At 39.5% G+C, this 20,307-nt stretch overlaps 1 long non-coding RNA gene across 1 annotated transcript in view; it reads right to left on the reverse strand.

Moving 5' to 3' along the window:
- LOC144288246 (uncharacterized) overlaps positions 1-20,307 on the reverse strand; it is a 65,932-nt gene that overhangs the window by 34,223 nt on the left and 11,402 nt on the right. The window contains exon 3 of the long non-coding RNA XR_013356218.1: positions 8,796-8,856. This is a non-coding gene — a long non-coding RNA (uncharacterized LOC144288246). The remainder of the gene's footprint in view (positions 1-8,795; positions 8,857-20,307) is intronic.

Raw genomic sequence — 20,307 nt, forward strand, 5'->3', positions numbered from 1 at the left:
CAAATAGCAAAATTTCCCACTTTCCTATGGCTGAATAATATTTGTGTGTGTGTGTGTGTGTGTGTGTATCAGGTATTTTTTAATCCATTCATCTATTGATGGACACTAAGTTTGTTTCCATATCTTGACTCCTGCCAACAATGCTGTAGTGAGCTTGGGGCACAGGTATCTTTTCAAGTTAGCGTTTTTTCTTTTCTTTTCTTTTCTTTTCTTTTCTTTTCTTTTCTTTTCTTTTCTTTTCTTTTCTTTTCTTTTCTTTTTCTTTTCTTTTCTTTTTCTTTTCTTTTCTTTTCTTTTCTTTTCTTCTCTTCTCTTTTTTTTCTTTTCTTTTTTTTCTTTTCTTTTCTTTTCTTTTCTTTTCTTTGAATAAATACCCCAAAGTGGAATTACTGGACCAAATGGTAGCTTCATTTTTAATTTTTTGAGCAACCTTCATACTGTTTTCCATAGTGGCTTATTTCAGTGTACATTCCTACCAGCAGTGCACAAAGGTTCCCTTTATTCCACATCCTAGCCAGCATGTATTTCTTATCTTTTTGGTAATAGCCATTTTACCAGGTTTAAGGTGATATCCCATTGTAGTTTTGATTTGCATTTCCGTGATGAGTAGTGATGCTGAGCATCCTCTCATTGACCTATTGGCCATCTCTATGTCTTCTTTGGAAAAATAACTATTGTTGTTTTAACCGTTAATTAATCAGATGGCTTATTTACTTATTTATTTATTGCTATTAAGTTGTATGAGTTCTTCATTTATTTTAGACATTAATCCTTTCTCAGATAAATGGTTTGCAAATATTCTCTCCCAATTGGTAGGTTGCCTTTTCATTTTGTTGGTTTCCTTTGCTGCACAGAAGCTTTTTAATTTGATTTACCACCACTTGTTTATTTTTCCTTTTGATGCCTTGGCTTTTGGTGTCAAGCCCAAAAAATCATCACCAAGACTGATGTCCAGGAGCTTACCACCTATGTTTTCTTCCAAGAGTTTTATGGTTTCAGGTCTTACATTAAACTTTCTCATCCATTTTGAATTAATTTTTGTGTACACTATAAGATGTTGGTCTAATTTCATTATTTTGCATGTGACTGTTCAGGGTTTCCAGACCATTTATTGAGGAGGCTGTCCTTTCTCCATTATGTATTCTTGGCCCCTTTTTTTAGTAAATTAATTGACCATATATGGGAGGGTTTAATATTGGGCTCTCTATTCGGTTCCATTGATTGATGTGTCTGTTTTTATGCTAGTACCATCCTGTTTTGATTACTGTAGCTTGTAAATAGTTTGAAATCAAGGAGTGTGATACTTCCAGCTTTGTTCTTCTTTCTGAAGATTGCTTTGACTGAAGTCTTTTGTGGTCCCTTACAAAAGTTTGGATTGTTTGTTCTATTTCTGTGAAAAATGCTACTGGAATTTTGATAGGGAGTGCTCTGAATCTGTAGATTGCTTTGGGTTATAGGGTATTTTAATAATATTCATTCTTCTAATCCCTGAGCATGGAATACCTTTCCATTGATTTGTGTCTTCTCTAATTTTTTCTTCAATGTTTTGTTTTCAGTGTAAGTCTTTCTTTCACACTGAAAGATTTATTAGATTTATTCCCAAGTATTTTATTCTCTTCAGATGCAATTGTAAGTGGGTCTGTTTTCTTAATATCTCTTTCTGAAAGTTCATTGTCAGTGTATAGAAATGCAACAGATTTTTTTGCATATTGATTCTTGTATCCTGCAACTTTTCTGAATTTATTTATTAGTTCTAACAGTTTTTTGGTGGAGTCTTCAGGTTTTTCTATATATACTATGTTGTCTGTGATAATAGTGAAATAAATAGTGATAATAAATAGTGATAAATAGTGATAATTTTACTTCTCTTTTTCCAATTTGGATACCTTTTATTTCTTATTTACCCTAATTTCTCTGACAAGGACTTCCCATACTATGTTGACTAAAAGTGATGGGAATGGATATCCTTGTTCTTGATCTTAGCAGAAAAGCTTTCCATTTTTAACCATTGATTATCGTGTTAGATGTGGGTTTATCATATATGGCCTTTATTATGTTGAGGTACTTTCCCTCTATGCACACTTTTTTGACAGTTTTTAAACTAGTTTGATTGCATTTTCTATATTCTCCATTTTTTATTGTATATATAAATACCACTAAAATCTGAAGACTATACTGTTGTACTCTGCTTTCAAATGTAATCATTTATATGACTCTAATATGTGTTTTAAGGAATTAAAATCCTTCAAATTCTTCAAAATATACTTAATTTGCACCTCAATACCAAATTAACTTCTAAAAATATGTTTACTTTCCTTTTTTACTGCTTTATAGTCAGAAACACTTTTAATCTGTAAAAAGCCTAATGGGCTACCTGGTAAACTCACTGTTTAAGGAGTGCTTGAACCAGGGCCAGGATGAGTCAAGTGAGGCATTTGCCCGTGGTGCAAAAATACAGAGGGTGATTATTTATCATAATAAATAAGGTAAATAATAAAAAAGGTAAATATTTTAATGCAATATTTTAAGAAATCATGTTTTAATTTAAAAATCTAAGATAAACAGTAAAGACAGGATCAATATACTAAATTGAACTGCATGTTTTTATTCATTCTTTCTGAATAAAATTGTGTTGTGACTGAGCCATTATACATCACCCTAGTCTTACAAGTATATTTCAGATAGTTCTTTGGGACCAAGAAATAGAAATAACTAGAAATAAGAAAAATTAATATTTTCTATGCTATAAAGAAACTAAATTTGGACCTGAAAAGTAGAAAAACAAATTTCTATCTTTGTTGTAAGCATAATATATTATCATTTGAGATATATCTTACCTGTGTTAATAAGGACAGTGTTTGTAAATCACAAATCCCCAAAAGTCCTTATTTTAAGAGATATTTGAACTTCATTGGCTTTTGTTTACTGACAGTGTTAAAAAATGGCATATTCATCAATTTATTTTTAGTAATCTGCAGACTGAGCAATTCAGGGAAACTTCTTATAATGCTTCAGGCCTACTGTTGGGTCACATGAAAACAGAAAAAAACTGCCAGGGAACTGTGTATATACAAAATCTGTGAGTTAAGAAAATGAAGGGAAAATATTTTAAAACATTCTACTTTCAGAAACCTACAACTATGTTTCTTATACTAAATTAACTAAAACTTGGATGTTTAAATGGCAATGCTTACAACCATATTTTTTTCTACATTTCAATATAAATGCTTTAATTGTACACATTACCAATGAAATATGGGTATAAGAAACTTCTTTAAAACCAAATTACATAAGAACTCAGACAATGAATGTTATCTTATACCAATAACAAAAGTAAATCAGTCAGTGATTGTGAATTTGAATATTTTTCAACTCTTGAATGTTAAATATCTTAATTTGCATCTGTCTCTGTTAAAAATAACATATATATAATGCACTCAGTATATTTTAAGACAAACTTTGGTTCTGAGGCCAATAACTATAAAATAATTCCTAAGTCATAAAGTTACTGAGATTCGACATGTCTGAGGCTGAGGGCATAATATCAAAATAGAGGTATCTTGTATGAGTGATTTTTTTTCATATTTTGTGTAAAAAACTGCTTTCAGTATGTGTGAGCCTGATAAAGTTTTAATGTGAGCTTTACAGTTGAATGCATCATCTCTATTTTCCTATAGGTCAGCCTTGTTATACAAAGCGACATACTGCTAATATAGTATGTTTTATGTCGTGACTACCAATAAGCAGTAAGCAGTGGAAGTGCTGTTTCCATAGATATGCTCCCTCTATACATATTTAAACAAAGCCTCGGTGGTATGTTTATTCATCTGATATCATGACATAGTGGGTAGCAAATCTACATACAGCTGTAGTCTATCTGGGTATAGATATATAAAAATCACAAAAATAACTGGTGCAGTTTTATACATTACAAAGTTTTTATAGCCTAGGGCTAAAATTTTCTTGTCAGGGAGATTAGTTGGTGAACCTTCCATTCTTCTACAGACTTTTGTGCATAGGTAGGACAGTGAATATCAATTCAAAGTCTCCCTGTCTAGCAGGCATTTCTGGCCACAGAGAAGAGAAATGCAAGAGGAGATGTCAGTATCTGCTTAACCAAAATGCTGGGTCACTGCCTGACTCAGGAGGCAACCCATCTAACTTTATTTCTTGATTATTTTTCCTACCTAAGAAAAGTTTGAGAGTACTAGACGTTCTGTACTATAGCCATCACTGGCTTTATTTTCTCCATATCATTTTTCGGGGGAAGGCTATATATGGATCCCCAAAATCTGGGAGATGTTTTTCCTTGAATATTCTCCCCCTTCATCCTGGCAAGAATTTTGAGAATATGTTGCCATATATAACAAAGGTGTAAAATATTTTGCGATTTCTCTGAAACATCTCAGGTTGTATAATTTGACAGTCACCTGAGGTTCAAATTTCTGAAGAAAACGATGAGGATTTCATGGAATGTTGTGGCAACTAACTATGTTAGTTCTGTAAGAGTTGTGGCAAACGCCAGAGCTTCATTAAGTGTCACCTCTCGCAGCTCAGCAGAGACTCACTGACATAGACCTCCCTCTTATGTTCAACAACTAATTTATACTTTTAAAAATTATTGTAAGCACAATGCTTCAGAAAAAAATACAATAAAAATAATTGTATACCATGACCAAGTGGAATTCATTTCAGGTATGCACCATTAGAAAATGAATCCTGCATTCACCACAGGAGTAAACTAAAGTAGAAAAATCATATGATCAGGTTAGTTGACACAGAATCAAATGTTTGACAAAATACTATTCCATTCAAGATAAAACTTTCAGCTAACAAGGAATACAGAAGAACTTCCTCAGTCTGATAAAGAATATGTACAAATAACCTTCACCAAACAACATGTTTATATTAAGAAGCCAGAAAACTTTCCTTTAAATTCAGGAGCAAGGCAATTATGTACTCAGTCACTAGCCCTATTCAAAATTATAGTGGAAGTCCTTGTCAGTGCAATAAAATAAGAAAAGGAAATAGAAGTTTACAGATTGAGAAGGAAGAAATGAAACTATCCATAGATGATAGGACAATCTGTGGTGGAAATACCAAACATCAACAACAAAAATTCCTAGAATTTATAACAGTAATAACTAGGTCTTAGGATAAAAAAGCTCATATACAAAAATACCAGCAAAGAACAATCAACTTTAGAATTTTAAAAAAATTACCATTTACAATAGCACCTCAAAAATGGAATACCTAGGTATAAATCTAATGAAATATGCACAAACATATATACAGAAAACTATGAAGTAATTATAAAAAAAAATCCAAGATATCTGAATGTTTGGGTATTCCAAATTTACATGTAAGAATACTCAACAGTGTTAAGATGTCACTTCTTCCCAATTTGGTCTATAGATTCAATGCAATCTCAATCAAAATCTCTGTAGGATATTATGGATATTGAAAACCAGATTTTGAAGTTTATGTAAAAAGACATATTGTGGATATTGAAAACCAGATTTTGAAGTTTATGTAAAAAAGACAAACACCTAGAATAACTAACAAAATACTGAAGAACTAAGTTGGAGAACAACCTGATTTTATGGCTTACTATAAAGCTACAGTAATTAAGACAGCATGATATTAACAATAGACACAAAACTTAAATGAACAGAATTGAAAATCCAAAAATAGACTTATACTACTAAAGTCGACTGATCATTGACAAAGAAGCAAAATAAATGGACAGAGAACAGTCTCTTCAACAAATGGTGCCAGGATAAATGGACATCCACATGCAAAATAAATAAATAAATAAAGCAGGACACAGATTTTACACCTTTTGTGAAAAATAACTCAAAATGGGTCAAGGCTTAAATGTAAAATTCAAAACCATAATACTTCTTGAAAAAATATAAAAATGTATAAGAAAATATACATGACCTTGGGTTCAGTGGTAAGTTTTAAATATAATAGCACAATTTATAAAAGAAAAAAACTGGTAAGTTGGGTTTCACTAAAAAACGTCTGCTCTGAGAAAGACACTATTAGGAGCATAAAAGTATAAGCCATACATGCACTGGGACAAAATATTTGCCCAACACATATATCATAAAGGATCTGTGTTTAAAATATATAAAAAACATGTAACAATAAGAAAATAAGTAATTGAATTAAAAATGTACAAAGATCTGAAAGACACCTTACCAATGAAAGACACCTTACCAATGAAATTATATAGATAGTATATAGATGGCAAATAATCCTATAACAAATTCTCAATATTATTTGTCATTATGGAGTTCCAATTAATGAGATTCCATTATACACCTATTAGAATGGCTAAAATTAAAAAATGGACAAAACCAATTGCTGAGGAGGATATGGGATAATAAGAACTCTTGTTTTTTGCTAGTAGAAATACAAAATGGGACAGCCACTTTAGAAGATTATTTGGAAGTTTGCCACAGCACTTAATATAGTCTTATAACAGGATTCATGACTCCTGTTCCTAGGTAGTTATCCTGGGAAAGTCCCTCCATCTCTCTGGTTTTTAGGTTTTTTGTTCATAAAATGGGAACAAAAATGTCAACTTCCACAGGATTGGGCCACGCTTTTAAATGAGATAATGTGTAAAATCCCTTGTCATAGTGCTTGGCACAGAGTAAGCACCCATTAATGGTAGCTATTATTTTGTTGTTTATGAACATAATGTTGGGTTTATATCAAAAAAAGTTCTAATATCTAACGTGACTGGGCTGCTTGGGTGGCTCAGTCCATTAAGCATCTGCCTTCAGCTCAGATCATGGTCTCAGGGTCCTGGAATTGAGCCCCAAGTCAGGCTCCCTGCTCAGGCGGGAGTCGGTTTCTCTCTCTCCCTCCAGGCATGCTCTCTCTGTCTCCCCCCTCTCTCAAATAAATAAAATCTTAAAAAATATATCTAACATGATTAATTCTGAAAGTTCAAAAAGTACATTTACTATTTTTGTCAAAGTAATACATGAACATTGAAGTCCACTGGACCCATGAGACTCAAACTAAAAACAGCAATCTCTCTCCTGCCTGTTATGCCAGAATCAGCCATTCTCAACACTGTCCATCCTTCTGGGGCATTCCTATTTCTAAAGTAAATGTGTGTGTGTGTGTGTGTGTGTGTGCATATTGTACTCTACTACCTTCTGATCAGTCAATTAGACATTGTCCAGTGACTTTCTGTTTTAATCAATGAAGATTTTCCCTGTTACTTTCCAAGTTTTGTTAAATCACAAGTATTTGTTAAATCCATATTAGGTGATTTCACTTTTACAAGCATGAACATATTCTTTACTAATGAATCGAGTATTTTGATTACATTTCCATTTTTTGTGCTACTTTTTTGTTGTTTTGTTTTCCTAGAGTGTTTTTTTTTTTTTAGGGATTTAAAAAATTTGCTTGGTAGTTCTCAAATCGCTTTTAGAATTCAAACAGCTCTATAAAATATCTCTCAATATGACGTTCTAGTTGGTCACATTTTTCATGTAATTTATCAGTTCTAATTTTTTTCTGAAGCTCCTAATCTTCTGGTCATATATAGACTGTTCCTTAGAACTGCTACTCATCTGTCTTAGACTACTTTTACTGTCACTGTGGAAACTCCCTTCACTCTCTCCTGTGGTCCTGTTTCTGGGATTCTGTAGCTATCTTTAATCTGGATTACTCATTCCTTTTGTGGAACACATCTTCTAGTAGGTTCCCGAGGAAAGGACCATTTTGTTTTGAGTTTTGCATGTCTGAAATGTCCTTTTCCCCTAACCATCACATTTAATTGATAGTTTTCCTAGGTATGGAAATATAGATTGAGAAGAATTTTCATATGAAATTTTGAAGGTTTTGCTCCATGACTTTCTAGCTTCTAAAAATGCTGTTGAGAAGTCATTATTCTTATCCTTTTTTATTTAAAAGCAAGAATTTTAGGTTTTTTGATACTTACTGTTTGAAACTACAGCCTGTGTTTAAATCTTGGCTCTGCCTTTTTGGCATCTGTGCGATTTTGGTTGATATTTAATTCCTCTCTGCTCAATTTTCACATCTGTGAACTGGGTATAATAATAGTACCCACCTTGCAGGATTGTTCTCTGGATCAAATCAGTTAGTATGGGAAAAGCCCTAAAAATAGAACCTGACAAGTAGCAAAATGCTCTTTCAGTATTTGCTGTCATCCTCATTAGTATCATGACAATGGGAACCCATTTAGGGATTTGAAGAGGGAGAGTGTTGTGAACAATGACTGGCTACTGGGTAGTATATGGTTTGCAAAGTGGGTGAGACAGAAAGTGCAGAAACAAGGTAAGGAGTGACCACTTCAAAATGAACCTGCTTCATAGGAGTCAACACTCCTGTGAACACTCTTGAATCAGAAGTTGGATGATAAAGGAGCAGTAAAAATAATAATATTAATAATAATTAAAACATTATTTTCTCAAATGAAAACCCTTAACCACCCAATAGACAGACTAAGCACATTTTCAGGGCTCCAGAAAAGCTGGGGTGCAACAATCTAGATGAATAAGAATGCTTTATTTTTGATATATCAAGAAAAAGCATTATAAGCTGATATGGGAGAAATTGGAACTTTGCCCAATTTTCTTACATACATGTAAGAGTTGAACTTCTTTTTTTTTTAATTAGTCGTTAGAAGGTGGGAACAAAAGTTTTCATAATGGTTTTTATTGCTTTGGCTACTGAAGATTTTAATCCAGACCTGGCTCTGGCTCTGAAGACATCTTATGGCCTCTTAGGAGCAGAAATACACTCACCCACACATTTGCTCATTTTAGATTCACCACACCCATGGCTGTGCATGTGTCTTCATGAATCCTAGAAAGAAGAGATTAGCTGAGAAATCTAATCATTGAGTGTCTACAGGTCATTCACTTTTCTCTCTCCTCTTTAATTAAAAATTCATCTTTACTAAACAGGCTATGGGGGTCATGTCACTATTAAATCCCTTTTTTTTTCTGTCAAAACAATTACACTTTCATCAAAGAAGCATTTTTAAGGGGAGAACCTATTTGTCAACATAAATAAATAAATAATGTAGCCAGGTAACCTTAGAAGTAGAATTTGATAATCTTAGAGGGGGAAAAAACCATAACTATCTGTTCCAACCGTGTTCCAAAATATGACCAACACTAATTTGACCGTGCTGTCCTTCTTTCATTAAACACACTCATACGGCTGCTTTTGTGACTGATATTGAGTCAGGCTCACACATCCAGTTTCTTTTATTTTATTTTGTTTTGCCATCCAATTTAAATTATTTTTATGATGCAGAGTCCAGTAATGAAGGAGTGCATCCCAGCCTGGGACATCTGGCAGTGTAGTAGGTGTCAATAGAATAATCAATTACTCCTGCGGCTAATGCTTGTCATGCCCTCTCACAGAAAGTGGGGGCAAAAGGAAGGTGATACTTAATTCACAGCAAGAAGACAGGCCATTTAATTGGATTAGCTGGCATCTCCCTTTTATCCTTCTCTTCGTATCCCCACCTCTTAACAGGCCCCTCTCCTCCCACCACATTCACATCAAAAGTGACAAGAGTTTGGCAATTACGCTGAAAACAGGAGCTAATTTTTAAATGAACCAATTGGATTGGCTTAAGAGGACCAGGATCCACCCCACTGTGCAGTGCTTAGGGACAAAGCACGGAGAGGCTAAAGCAAAGACAATGCTGTTCCCTTGAACCCCTCACCTACTGTGGTCCCATCACCAACCGCTGCCCCCCCCCCCCCCGCCCTGCTTCTGCCTAGACAGTGGAGCTGCTGTAGGGGCAGCTAATGTAGCACTTTTCGAAGGTGCAAGTGTTCACATCATCCTCGGGAAGGGAAGGCCAGTGCTAGATGGCAGTGAGGTACTCCCTGACTTTCCCCTTCAGTCAAATTCAAGTTCTACTTGGCTCCAGGGGATGCGAGTTATCACTCTCGTCTCTCTGCATCGTAGTATTGTAAATTGTAAAATCCACATGCAATCCTACCAAGTGAATCATCTTTCAAAGTCGATGGAGATTGGAAATGGGTTTCATTTCTCACTCACGTGGTTGCTCTTGAATTGTACCTTATTGTATCGCTAGCAACATTTGAGCGGGAGAAGTGTTGCCTAGTGGAAAAATTCTAAGCTCGTAATCAAGAAATTTGGGCTCTGTTCCTTCTTCGGGCGCCAAAGAAGACAATACTGAACATGTACTGAAAGGTGCTATTCTAAGCGCTTCACGTGTATTGTCTTGTTTAATGGGCGCAAAACCCCTCTGAGCTAAGGCTTATTATTATCTCCATTCTATGAAGAAGGTGATGGGGATGGATTCAACCTCGACAGTCTAACCCCATTGTCTCCAGTACACATAAACCAGGGTGGGTTTTTTTTTTTAAGATTTTATTTATTCATTTGAGAGAGATGGAGAGGGTGAGGGAGGTGGGGAGGGGAGGAGGGAGAGGGAGAAGCAGGCTTCCCACTGGGAGCCTGAGGCAGCAGGGCTCCATCCTAGGCCCGGAGGAGATCGTGATCTGAGCTGATGCATAGCCCATGAACCCACCAGGGGCCCCCAAGCTGGGGTGAGTTTTCAAGGATACCTGTGAGATGGGCAACCCTCCACCAGAATAGATGCTGAATCTAGCTGAGGTGCAGGGCTCCAGGGCTCAGGGTACACAGGCATTTGAGGTCGCTGGGGGCAAGGGGGGCCTGGTGGTCCTGGGGTGGGGCCAGAGAGAACAGAGACCCTTCCAAGGGCCTGCAGAGGCGGCTCCCTACCAACCTGTGTAGCAATTTTTCAGTATTTTCACAACAGATACAACCATAGTGGTGACGCAAAGTTACCAACGTTGAAGTCATTGCCGTCTTAAGAAGTCGACTGATTGAATGCGAAACGCAAGACGAGTGTCAGGCTCTGGATTAGTCCTCATAGCTTTTTGGGAGAACAAAACAAAACAAAATGCATAGCTGAAGAATGTAGTACGTGAACCCTATTTGGAAAATTCCACAATCTTCTCAAAATATCTGAACTTTGATAAAAAATCACAAAGGAATAAAAGACTTGCTCAGGTATGACTCACAGTAGCACAAAAGATATTTGGCTTTATAAGGAAGTTTCACATTTGAAGAAGATTCTCTTCCTGCTGCTGATAAAATGGGGGGAAAGGGTACATTCATTCACCGAGCGCAGAATGTGCCCCCAAATAGCAAACGGGGTTTTATGGAAGTCACTTTTCAAGTTAGCTAAGATTTTTTGTCAATTATTCGATAGGTTTTAGCTCAGGGATAAATTCAAAGCGGTTATTTTTCTGGGGAAGCCAGCAATGGAGAAATGTATGCTGAAGGAAAGAAAAGAGACACTGGAAAATTGAGCTAACTTAATAGAAATCTAACATTTGCTGGTGCGTTCGATAATTACTTTTTTTTTTTTCAGATCCCTTTGAAGACGAAAGGTTTTTGTATTAAAATTTTTTATTACCAGGCTATCATGGGAAGAAAAAAAAAAGTCTATGCGATGTCTGTGCATCTCCTGTTTTAAAATATACAAGTGATCTGTGGCCTATGTTTGTTGCAGTGGTTCCTGTGCCAAAGGGCCTTACTCTGGGGAGTACAGGACAGAAACTTCAACACCCGGGACTATTTTAGGATGAGCAATGCAAAAAACCCTTAGCTGGTCGCTGCTAGGCGCGATGGCAGTCTGTACTTGCAGAGGGGAGGCAGGGCTGTGTGGCCATCGCCGTGGGACCTGGGTTGTGTGACCCTCCCCAAGCCTTTGTCATCATTCCATGACTCCCACTTTGTAATCCTCGCCCAGTTACCTTCCCAGGGTAACTTCATTGGGTTAAAGTGTTCAAGAACTGCTGCCGAGGTTCTGCTCGGTCCAAATGTGCCTTTAGAAGGAGAGAGAGGGACACCCAGGTGGCTCAGCGATTGAGCACCTGCCTTGGGCCCAGGGCATGACCCCGGGGTCCTGGGATCGAGTACCGCATCAGGCTCCCTGCAGTGAGCCTGCTTCTCCCTCTGCCTGTGTCTCTGCCTCCCTCTCTCTCCTCTCTCTCTCTCTCTCTCTCTCTCTCTGTGTCTATCATGAATAAATAAATAAAATCTTAAAAATAATAATAATAATAAATCAAAGGAGAGAGAGGAAGGAAGAAGTGTCTCCTGAGAAAGGCACTCCCCTGGTCTAAACTCCGAATTGTCGGGCAGGTGTGCCCACGGTCCTAGAAGCTGGTGTCACCCATCAGGACCAGATCTATTTCATATTCGAGGGAGTCAGACAAGTTCTCTAAGTGCCACGAAGCTAAGTGCACTCACATGGTTTCTGAGAGCCTGGGTTCTTCAGTGCACATTAAGCCTTTCCAGATTTATCCTCGGAGGCTGGCCGTTTGCCAGAAGCCGACTCTGTTCAGTGGGGCAGTGGGCTGAGTATTCCCAGGTGCCGCCTGAGTTTTATGCCTCGTCCTTATTTACAGTTTTTCCTAGGATTGCTTTGAAGTGTGAACAATCAAGCTGCAGCACGCTGCAGAGGTCTTTCCACATGAGCCTTTGCTGCACTTTCTCCGGCACCGCCGAGGCCTCCTTAAAACAGAAGTATTTCTCTACGACCATTCAAATGCATTTAGAATGATAGATTCCTCGGCAAATATTTGAGAAATAATCTTATTCTCTTTTCGAGGAAGGGAGAAATACAAACAGCCTCTCTCACTCTCCACAACTTCTTGGCAGAGAAGAGTAGTGGTTTTTCAGGCCGGTTGGCTCCTTGGCTGGTGGTTCCCGAAGCCTCTCAGGCCTCGATGACCCCCGCACGAGGTGGGGCTGGTGAGCACCCCGCACGGTAATCTGCATTGGGGATTATTGGCAGCAAAGCCCCTCCTACTGATAGGATGACTAATTTTTGATGCCAAAGCCACCTTTTTTGGAAAAAGGCATGTCAGTCATAGCACGCGTGCAGCTCGTACCTAAACATCCTGGTCTTCCCAGTGGTTGCCATTTTCAATAATTCCAGAACTAAATGCAAATATCCTATGTTTCTAAGCCCTATAATCCTTTAGAGCGAAGAGCTCCGACTAGAATTGGGTGCAGCATGGCCAGGACGCAGCCGGCTCCCCAGGGTGCTCTTCAGACGCCCCCCGAGGTGACCGTGTGCGGCCAGGCTGGGCGCAGCCGGGTGGGCCTCTACTCCCGAAGCCTAGTGGGGTGACTGCAGACAGCCTTCATCCAGCCCTGGTGACAAAAGGGAACCAGGGAGTCCCCCCCATGGCTAGCCCCAAATGCATATTTCAAATTCCCATGGAAAAGATGCTTTGCACTGCCCAGGCTTCCCCCTGCAGCCTCGGCGCTTGTGTCCTGGCCAAGACCGTGCTCGACATTCAGACGACAGTGTTCAAACCCGAAGGGGTTTTGTACGTGGGGGGAAGTCGGGGGGCTTGCGGGAGCCGAGCAGCCACGGTGGAGGCAGGAGGTCTGGGTCGTGCTCTCCCGGAGACTCGCAGCCCTAAGAAACTTGGATTTACACGCCAGTGGGGCCCGGTGTGGGTGACTTCTGTTCCTTTCCGAACTTTTAATCTTTATTTTTTAAATGTCACCCTTTTAAATGATTTTTGCAGAGTTAGTCCCAGATAGATGATTCCCGGGAGGACCGTGGTGGTGATTATGAGCCCACTTACACTTGTGGTTGATGGCACATTAAGCAATAATGTTGATAACGGGCCGCGATCAGTACCTATAGCATTTTCAGCCTGACCCCAAGAAGAGGTTAATGCAGAAGACAAATAGGAGAGAAGCACAGGCTCCGTTTTTTTTTTTTTTTTTTTTTCATCAGGCTGTTACATAAGCAGCAGATAAACATCCTCCTGTTCACACCACATCACAGCAGAGGAAAATGCTGCAAACTTCAAGCCATCAGCAACTAAAAATTGCTGTTGTCAAATCAATTTTTTACAGCAGACTGACCTGGTTTGCAGACCATTCTTAATAGCAGAGGCAGAGTTTGGGGCTTGGGCTTGGAGTACACAAGTGATTTCCAAATGACATTTCAGATTTTAAAATCTCATATGCGGGCGTCTCCCCCACCCCGTGGCCCCCACCCCGTCCGTACGCATGCATGCACGCAGGCCCCATCAACTTCCACTGACACTTCTTCATTACCATGAAAAAGCTCAGCTCGGGAAGTCTTGGGGGATTTTGCAAAGCATCATTCCCCTTTTATACCCAGGCCCTCGATGGCACCTCTACAATTGGTTTTTGGAATTTTATGTCCCTGTAAGAGGGAGGGTTTGAGTTTTTAAAGTTGTAGAAGCAGTGGCTTCCACGTTCGCTTCTTGGACTTCTCTGGTCATTGGTGCTCACCTGGCGTGTCCCCACCACAGGAGCTGAAACACTGAGTAGCTTTTTGGGTGACCCGTCACAAAGCCACGCGGGCACATTTAATAGGAAAAAAAAAAATGTGGGCCCAGTTCCGTGGTGTGAGCAGATTGTCAAGGATTCTTCTTTTTATTTTCTTAACCCGAATGCAGCCTCTGTAGATTTTTTTTTTTTTTTTGGATGTTGAAGTTACACCTTCCCCTTCAGATGATAAAAGAATTCAGTGTGAAATTTGCTTTATAAATTTTTGTGAAAGTTCTGTCGTTCTCATATAATACTTCGGGAGTATATATAGGGAACACATTCAACGGATTCCCTTGATGCCTTAATGATCGAAGGCAGGAGGAAAATGCCTTGTATGGGTTTCATTCTTATTTCTTACTTAGTTCTCTCCTCTGTGTCATCTGAACTTGTGTTATACTGACACCATACTCTTCAGTAAAAATAAAAGCAGGGGGTTATTTTTATTGTAGGACCGTAACACCCAGCAAGAGTGTTGCCCAGCAAGAATTTGTCACTAGAAAATCAGGGATCTTCTAAATTGATAACTCTACCCGCTGAAGTTCAAATGGCAAAAAAAGGGTGATTTTTTTCACGTCCACACCCAAGGCTATTTAGATTTAGAATGAGCATTTTCCTGGCGATGTGTGTTTACTTATCTGCAGGATACAAAGTGCCAGATCAGAATCATAGGACGTATAAAGAAAACAATACCTTGAGAGTGTCGGCATTGCCATTCTAAGTCTTTTTCCCCTTCTAGGATGTATTAACATCTAGTCAAAATTGAAGTTATCCAAAAGTTAGCTCACAGCCCAGGAACTACATTTGTTGAAAATAAATTTTGCAGAGAACTCCTCTTGGCTATTTTTAAATGATAGCATTTCACCCACACAAGAAAGTGCATTTTTGCTTATTTATTTTATTTTATTTTTATTTCTGGCCTCCTATGACTCAAGTACAGCTTCGTTTTCAACCATTAGCCCATGATGTTGACTGGTGCCTGTAGGCATTTCAGGGATAAAAATAAAATGACCAAGTTATTTTGTTTGGAGAAGAAGCCTCTTCACATGTGCTGTATTTTTTTTTCAATAAATATTTCATAAATCTTTTTAAAGCATGGTCTTATCCTTTAGTGCATATGGGAGACAGCTGACTCTAAACCAAGTGGATATCCTAGAGCTCAGATTCCATTATTCAGGACTAGATTCCACTTCTCTGAAGTTTCACAAATGCAGAGAGATGCAGGACAAGCCCCCTAATATCAGAAATTATTACTAGTCATTTCTATATTTTAAATGACTAAGTATTGTGTATACTACATTCCAGGGAAAGGGCCAGAATACTTGCATTTTGCTGGCTGGGGTGTATCTCTCAGTTTCCATTCTATAAACCATGTTTCCAAGGCATTGGGCCAGTTCAGCACCTAGCAGAGAAGTACGGTAACCTTGCCTCTCCAGATCGAGCCAACCCAGGAGAAGGCTGAGCATGTTCCGAAGAAGAAAAGAGGAAGAATCAAAGCTCCCATGATAACCAAACACGCTCCTCAAAAGCAGCAAATGGAATTAAATAGGCGAGGGAAGACTTTACTCAATATTATTGCAATAGGAGTCAAGACGATGGCGGCAGGGGAGAGGTTGAACTCCACTTTATTGGAACAAGAGGCAGGAAGATTTTTAAGCACCAAGGTGACTTAGTAAAAAAGTACTGGAGGACGTTGGGGGGAGGTTGGCCAACATGATTAAGCCATCTGTGTTTGCTAATTGACACTTCGGAAGTCAGGTTCCTACCCTCCCACAGATACTGAGAGATGAGGGGCCCCACCTTTCTTGATAATTACATTTCAAGGGGATGGCTCCCAGGTCCTTGAGGAAGACATCCTTGGGTTTTAAAACTAGCAAGAGGCCGGGGAGGCGATTTACATCTCTAAGGGACTGAGAAAATAATTTACAATAATCTGAAGCAAAGACTCAGAAAAGTGAGGTCAGGGGCTGAGGGTCAGAAAGACTCGTGCTTAAAGTTTAGAGAAGGCGAGGGGAACATGAAGGCCATCTTGGTCAAAAGCCACATTGATCTCGAGGGAAGAAAATCAAGGGAGCAGGAGAACCAATCTTAAAATCTTTGGATCTTACTCTTAAAATCACCAGCTGTTCATGTGTTTGAATTCCTGGGTTCCCCCCACGCACGCTTTCCCCAGCAGGCTTAGGCTGACAAGGGCTTGGGGAAACACAGAGAGGCCCTCGGTCTTGACTTGTGTCCGCTATGCCACGTGTTGGTCTCAAATGCTGGTTTATGCTTCCATCCTGGCAGCCTCACCCTTGGCGGTCCTCATCTCCCCTGTGCCAGAGAGGTAGGGGCGACAATGACAGCCTTCTTAATTATCCCCCAAAGGTCATCCACTCTTTTGGCCTGTCCCATCTCCCAGGAACTGGGCCCAACGTTCCCAGGGCCTGGACCAAGCACCCTTTGAGAGTGAGCCCACTTACACCGTGTGTCTCTCATCTTATTTCCACCACACCTTCGGCAGAGGGCACCCCCCCCCCACCTGTAGCAGCTACAGAACTGCAGGTTTGTTCTGTTTGCTGTCCTTGTCGCTCAGCCTTTGTAAGGAACCCACCACCCATTTTTTTAAATTTTTTGTTTTATTTATGATAGTCATACAGAGAGAGAGAGAGAGAGGCAGAGACATAGGCAGAGGGAGAAGCAGGCTCCATGCACCGGGAGCCTGACGTGGGATTCGATCCTGGGTCTCCAGGATGGCGCCCTGGGCCAAAGGCAGGCGCCAAACCGCTGTGCCACCCAGGGATCCCCCCACCACCCATTTAACGGCCAGCTCCCCTTTGAAGCTTTTTCTTTCCCCTTGGATTCTAGGGCAATGCATTTTTTTGGTTCTCCTATTTCTCAAAATTTCCCTTTTCTGTGTCTCTTATGGGCCCAGCTTCATAGGCCAATGCCCTGAAGGGTAGAAAACCCCAAGGATCTCTCCTCAGCCTCCTCTGGTCTTGACCCATAACTTCCTGTTTGGTCCCTGCCTCGGTTTCAGCTACAACCTTCGTGCTCATGACTGTAACTGCCACCTTTCCAACAATGGTTGGGACCGTGACCGCTGCGATTATGCTGTTGAAAATCAACTGCCTTCAGTTCCCATCTTCTCCCCCCCCCCCCCCCACTAAAGCTCCAGGCTCAAAATTCTGTCTCTTAGACAAAGAGAACCTAAGGTTATGCTAAGATCTCAAACTGAGCATGTTCAAAGCACAGCTCGATCAGCCTCACCCCTGCACACCTGCCCCAGTGTCAACCTAACATTTTATTCCGGTTTCACTGATGGAGCTTCACCTGCCCTTCAACCCCGCTCCCCCCACCCTGCCCAGCGGTGCTGTGTCCTTGCCCTTCACGCCCTAGACGTCGCTTCCATGTGAACACGGACAGCTCCCCGTGGAAATTCTTCATTTTATTCCTGGTTCAAATGAAATGATGACTTCATTCTGTGACCAGTTAGCTCCCCCATTTCCTGGATTACAATTAATTTCCACTCAACATTGTTTCTGCCCTTTAAAACGTTCACTAAATTTTGCTCAGCATGGGAGCTTATCGTCTGCATGACTTTCTCCTTCACTAAATGCGAAATTCCTTCATGGCAAAGATTACATTCTATTTTTCATCTTATCCCCCAAATGATCTTTGGTGGAGTAGGCCTTCAGGGCTGGGGGTGTGGCAGTTATGTATCAGTGCAATTCCTGATATTTTATACCTCTTATATTCTGCGGACAATAGCAACTTAGTGTTTTATTTCATGTTTTGAATCCCTGGGAGGTGAGAAAGAGCGCTCCACAGTCTCTCCCAGTAACAGGAAAAGGTCCAGCTGTCCTTGGATTAGTCTTCAAAACCAAATTAAAACAAGCCTATGTTATTGCAAAATCCTCGTGTAAATGCTTTACCCAATTAGCTGTAAGCAGATACAACTCTTTGGAAGGTCTGCCCTCTGTTTTGACGCAGAAATGGGTGTCAGAGAAGGAAACTTGCAAAGGATTACCCTAGAAATTTCTCCCTGCAAAGATAAGCAAACTTCAAGGAAGCTTTGGGTGGCTTATTCCTCCCTAGCTGGATCACACGGGGAAGGCACCATAATCCACCAAAGGAATGAGCTGCTCAGTCTTGGAATGCTGTGATGCAACGTAGTTCTCAAAGGCTTCCCTGATGTTCCTGCAGGAAACTTGCCTCCTACAGGGGGTTACATTCTAAGGCAGATGTCTCCCTTCTTTGGGGAAAAAATGTAGATACAACAGATAGACAATCTTGGTCGCTGATAATTATAATTCTTGCCCAAGTAAAAACTGAACATTAAGCTAAATACTACTGCTCCTATAGATACAGGATTTAGTTAATGATGGCTTCTTTTTGTTGCGTACCTACAATAAGCCAGATACTTCATCTACTTTCGTGTTTATTTTCACAACAGCCCCACAGAAGTAAGTATAATTATGTCCCATTTTACTGGTGAAGGAACTGAGGCTCACGGAACAAAAAATTAGTGGAAGATGATTTTGAACTCATATCTGACTGCAGAACTTACGCCTTTTTGATAATATTTTGCTCTCTCTGTGATGATGAAAATACATCAAAGTATTAAAGAATTATTTTCAAACGAAGATTCAAAGCTGCCACTGCCACTGCAGCCTTTTAATTCTTGTAATTCAAAAATAGAGATTTTTTAAAGTTTTTTTTTTTAAGTTTTGAAAGTTTTGAAGAAATAATGCGCTGCAAATTGTCAAAGCCAGGACAACTGCTTTGTTCTCCTATCATGCATTTCTTAGACTTTCCATCTAAGATACAGATACTGAATAAGATGGACACAGGACCAGACCAACCTATGAGATTTGGGAAGCAGTGACCAGGTTATTAACATTATGTCATATTATTTCTCTATGGAGAAATGGAAATGTCAACGCCATGGTCAGAGCCCTGCCTATGCCCATCCTACCTCCAACTGACATTAGCAATGGTAATGATTTTGGCCTCTTCTGTTTTCTGGGTTAACTTGAACTGCCAAAAACCAAGTTTGATGAACTTTCCGAGTCTTACCCACAGAATAGTCTGGAAATAGTGTTGCTGCTTCTTCACCCAGTCCCCAGCACTCATCCGAAGCGTCTCTAAAATGACTAGACGTCAGTTTGTCTAACGTATCACCAACAGGTACAACTTGTTTCTCCAACAGTCTCTTCTTCCTGAGTCTCCAGGTCCTTGTGACTTCTTCCTTTGTGCTGGGCCATCCCTGTGGTTCTTGGCATCCTCGTCTCATGGGTAAAAACATTCACCAACTTCAGAATTGTTTTTTTTTTTTTTATGTGGGTAAAATAACTTAACCTACCATACATCAGCCATCATAAATATTGAAATAAGCCTATGCTACATACAAATTTGCCACATACCACATGAAGTTGTGACAGAAGAAGGGCAGAAATTGTTCTACCTCCCTAAATCTTATAGGACTGGTTTTCTACCACCTGCAAGTCTTTTTACCTGCAACAGATTTTTCTGCCTCCTCTCTTTTCAACTTTTCAGCTCTTATATACTGGAGCATAATTCATCGTGGTGGGGTGTGTGTGTGTGTGTGTGTGTGAGAGAGAGAGAGAGGCCAATGATTTTTATTTATTTTAAATTGCTTTGGGATATATTTTTAATTACTATCTTAGTATTTTATTTCTTGGCTTATATGAACTTGCGCAAAATTTTTTTTGTAAGAACTCAAGATACTACAATTTCTGAAATGACCCATTGTCAACTGGACAAGAATTTGAAAACAAGCAAATTAGGATCAGTATTCTAAACTACACAAACTCCTCCACTTTTTTTTGGGGGGGGGGCTTGGGCTAAATAAATAATGTCCTAAGTTTTAAAATAACATGGTAAAAAAAAAATAAAAATAAATAAAAAAATAAAAAA

The sequence above is a fragment of the Canis aureus genome, chromosome 18 (assembly GCF_053574225.1).
Source record: "Canis aureus isolate CA01 chromosome 18, VMU_Caureus_v.1.0, whole genome shotgun sequence".
Classification (NCBI taxonomy): domain Eukaryota; kingdom Metazoa; phylum Chordata; class Mammalia; order Carnivora; family Canidae; genus Canis; species Canis aureus.